This window comes from Meleagris gallopavo, chromosome 3 (assembly GCF_000146605.3).
Source record: "Meleagris gallopavo isolate NT-WF06-2002-E0010 breed Aviagen turkey brand Nicholas breeding stock chromosome 3, Turkey_5.1, whole genome shotgun sequence".
NCBI lineage: Eukaryota > Metazoa > Chordata > Aves > Galliformes > Phasianidae > Meleagris > Meleagris gallopavo.
In genome coordinates this window covers 54545740-54550449 of record NC_015013.2, presented here as the reverse complement: position 1 = coordinate 54550449, position 4710 = coordinate 54545740, and positions in this window count along the sequence as shown.

Sequence of the window (4710 nt, the reverse complement as noted above, 5' to 3'; positions counted from 1 at the left end):
CACGGCGGGCCGGCTGTCCCTTCCCTTCTTCCGGTCGCGCTGCGCCGCTGGGTTTCGGGCCGTAGCGGCCCCGAGATGCAGCCCCGCCCCGCTTGGCGCCGGCCGACCAAGGGGAGCTTCGTCCCGCCGAGCCTGGCCGCGAGCGGGCGCCGCTGGTCGGAGGCCGCGACCTCTGTGGCGACGTGTGGGCGAGCTCTGGTGTGAGCCTGGTCCTGTGGCAGCGCGTTGCGCCCTCACCTTGTCCTGCTCTGCTGTTAAAGCTTCTCGGCCCCCAAAAGTTTTTAGAGTTAAGAGAATCCGTATCTGGGAAAGGTCTTGACGTCCAAATGTTCGCTTGGGGCCTCGCGAGTGCTGTTGGCAATGCTGCCTTACTGTATGTCCCTGTCCCCCTGTCATCATGCCTATGTTGAGTATGCTGCAAATGCGGGTGTGGAGAAACGCCACGAAATGCTCGTCCCCAAAGTGGCTAGGGGAAGTGCTACAGGTTAGCAAGTGGATCTAGTACAGGCGCTCAGGGAGATAACAAATCCATGGCCAACCCAGCTGAGCCATTGACACCTTTCATTCAGGTAGCAGTAGCAGATGTACAGTTTGACTCTTGCTGACAGTATGAGATCAGAGGAAAGTGTTTGCAAGTGCCTTCTGCATAAATGGTGAAGGCATTTCTGCACTCTTCTTGATGAGAAAGTAGTGGTTCAAACATGGGGGTATTCACAAAGCATTAAACACACTTAAGATATGTTAAATGTTCAGGAGCTTTGATTATTAACTAGGTGAACGTTTTCTGCTACCCTTTCTAGCACTAATAAATTTAGGACTTCATGTTGGGAAACTTAAGTTAGGTGTACAGTACAGGAGGAACATAAACCTGCTGGAGGAGGAGGGCCGCACACACGATCCAGGGGGTGAAACACCTCTCCTGTGAGGACAGGCTGAGAGAGCTGGGGCTGTTCAACCTGGAGAAGAGAATGTCCCAGGGAGACCTCATAGCAGCCTTCTAAAGGGGGACTATGAGAAGGAAGGGTACAGACTTGTTAGCAGAGTCTGTTGTGATAAGACAAGGTTTCAAACTAAAATAGGAGATTTAGACTGGTTATAAGGAAAAAGTGTTTTACAGTAAGAATAGTGAAAAACTGGTACAGGTTGCCCAGACAGGTGGATGCCCCATCCCTGGAGACATTCAAGGTCAGGCTGGACAGAGGCTGAGCAAGGTGCTCTAGCTGTAGGTGTACCTGTCCATTGCAGGGGAGTTGGACTCGGTCACCTTTAGGGTCCTTTCCAACTCAGATTATTCTATGGTGTACGTTAGGCAGCTGCTGCAGCATAGCATACTGAGAAAGCTGACTCTCTGTGGCACCTTGGCCTAATGAAAGTATAAGCTTACACAAAACAAAATGTGTGTGCATGTCGTTCTGCTGTAAGACGTTACTGGTGAACACACTGCATAGTACAGAGGTGGCTGTGCCAATAACATCAGCTGCAGAGCAAGGTTCAGAGGATGGCTTATGGGAAGCCTTGCACAGCCAACTCAGGAATGTGTCTGACCTCTCACTGTGGTCATTTGGATGTTAACTAGGATGAGAAAGGAAACAGCACTTTAGTACTGAGTGAAAAAGACAATCAGGATGAGTGATTTATTTTCTGTTACATTGTTCTGCGTATGGAGCACTTTCCATACACGTATACCCACATCTGACATATTCACTTATGTCAGATAAGTTTTTTTACTGTGTTGTTTCAAAGAATTAATTTCTTACAGTGAGAAAAAAAATGCATCAACAAAAATTTCCCTGATTTATAGACTGATTAATTTATGAAGACGGACTAATGACAGCAGCATTTATGTGTGTAGTTTTACTGCTGTTACTAATATTTTGTTAAAAATTTCTGCCTACTGAATCAGACTGACAACAAATTTTAACAGTAATCCAGCAACATGACTGTGCACACCACTACATTAATGTAGTTATGCCAACAAATTTCTCTAGGTAGAGAAGAATTTGGACTTGCTTAACCCATCTAGCACTGACTGCCTCAAATGTAACTCTTGGCAGATGAACAACAAACAAAATGCTGGCAATACTTTTAAAAGCAACCAATTCATAGAGACTGTGTTTGTTTCAAAGTATATTAATTTGTGGAAAATATATTGGTTCATAATAAAAGTAAGATTCAGCTCGGGCCTGGTCTCTCGTATCAAAAATATGTGCCATAGGCTGAAGATAAATGGTTCCTTCACTTTCAGATTTCTTTTCTCTTTGGGAATGCAACTGTCTATCCCACAAGCAGATGTCTAGAGGAGATTGCTAGGTAGGAAACTCTCTGTAGCCTGAAATTATGTTTTCAGGGAAGGGAAAATACAAAACATTAAGCCTTGTGCTTCACTTATGCCTTCAGCCTCCAGGATTTCAAAACTATTTAGGCTTCAGCCATCCCACAGGGCTGCTGCTTGTATCTGCCAGAGATCAGCAGCAAGGCAATGCCTCCGTTATCTGGTCCCATACTTTGGAGAGGAAAGAGAGAAAAGGAAATGAAGCTAAAGCTCGGGTCCTGCTTTCGATGAGGGTAGAGGATGAACTATTCTGTGATACTGCGAAGGATGTTGGCTCTGTTTTCTTATTCAGGATCTCAGTTATGACTAGCTAAAAATGCTGCTGTCCTTCCAAGCAAAAGCTAAGACCCAGATAAAGCTAAAATTCCTTTTTAGATCATACCACAGCAAGATTTGAAGGCCTTTCTGTACTAGGAGTTGTGAAGTTCATCCACTCTTATAAACAATTTAAGAGCAAAGTCATCTGGGCTGGGATACTTACTGCACATGTTTTAGCTCAGGAGAAAGTCCAGTGCCAACAGCAGGACTCCTTGTGCAGAGGACTCACGGGAGAGGACAGAGCTGGAAAGCTGAGTTACTGAGGTAAGGTGTATTTTTGTACCTGGGGCTCTTCTGGCACTTGAGGTAACTGCTGTCCTGTACTCATCATTGCTCTGTTGAAGGCTACTATGAGTTAGCTGAGCTATTCATCAGCTGGCAAAGAACTGCTACTTGAAGTAATTAACTGGCCTTGTCTGAAACGAAGTAGGAAGCCAGGCCTGTGGATCTGAGAAGGCATGAGGGGTGATGAACTGTGGTTGGTAGCAGTGCAAGCACAGCCAGAATATTCCCAACCACACCTTGAGTGGTAAAGTGTCTGCAGAACACTTTTTTACATTTACGTGCATCAGTTAGGACTATACATTCCCACATGGCCAACTTCAGGTTTGCCACATCAATGCCATGAAACTACAGTAAGAGGAGAGTTACAGAGCCCTGAGTTTAGACACTACAGGACTGGGAGGGATATAGCACAGCTTTCAGCTTCAGCACTCAAGACTTATGTGCAGACACAGGCTTCCAAGTCTTCAGTCTTCCTGTAGGACTGCAGTCAAGCATGTCATCATGCCTCAGTTCCTCAGTCTCTAAAAGGGGAGCAGTTTTTAATCACCAAATAAGGCCGTGGTGAAGGTAAATTAATTACTACAAGTAAAGAGGCTTGCATTCTCTGATGGCAGGTGTTAAACAAAAGTAAAGATTTATTACTCAAAAATGTTGATAGATCCATTTGAACTTTGTTCAAGAGACTGCAGTATTTATGGATTAGAAGCTTTGGCAGGGGTAGAAATTGGGCTGGTGACCTCAGAGAAGTAAAGTAGGGGAAGATGTGTGTGAAGGCATTCATGCTGGAGCTAACATTATTGTAAATCTTGATCCTTTAATAAAGCTGTGACCTTGGAGTTGACAACTAGTATGCCATGGAGCAATATATAGCAACGGAACCAGCATGGTAAATCTTAGATAGTTTTTGCCATTGACATCAACAGCATGTAAAAAGAAATCAGGCAGTTGAACATCATGAAACACATTTATTTGAAGGAAAGCATTTTAAATCAAACATTCTAGATGAAATCAATGGCCTTACCAACTTTTTATTCCTCATAATGAAAAGTGTTTGTGAAATGAAATCTCAAAGGTGACTTGTAGAATTTCTCATCAAATTTTGCAGTTTTCTGGGGGCAACTGTCACTGAAAAACTACGTCTTAGATCACTTTTGCACAGCTGTTGTACAACTTTGTATAACTACTTTTTGTACAACAGCTGCTTTGTGCAACTGTTATTTTGGTGGCTTTCCTGACTGCTGCCGATGCAAGAAGAGTGCACCTCCTCTTCAGTATGCAATGGGCAGCTACCTAAAGTTCTGCTGGAGCCATAGGAGACACATAAGCAGAAGAGGAAAGAGAAAACTGTATTGCTTTTGCCAGGTATACTACCTACAAGGAATGCTTGCAGCCATTAACAGAACTAAAAAGAACTCTTCACCAGTGCTAACTTTATTCCCATATACAAAAAATTCTCAATTTTTTTTTATTTTTATTTTTTAAGGTGTGCAGGAAACCAGAAGTCCAATCATTTTGATCAATCTATTTGTTCACTTTGCTTCTAGGACAGAAATTTGTTCAATTACTCAAATGTTCCCACAAATAAGTAGAAAAAATATCAAGTGAATATTATTTCACTTTTTGCTATTTTTTTTTTTTTTAAGATGGATTTCACTTACAAACCTCGCTAACTCTGAGCCCCATCTTGCATACATTGTAAATGGAAACTCAAGTGCTTTCTTACAAGGTCAGTAATACTGCTCTTGACAGAAGGTAGCATGCCTGATACTGCCTTT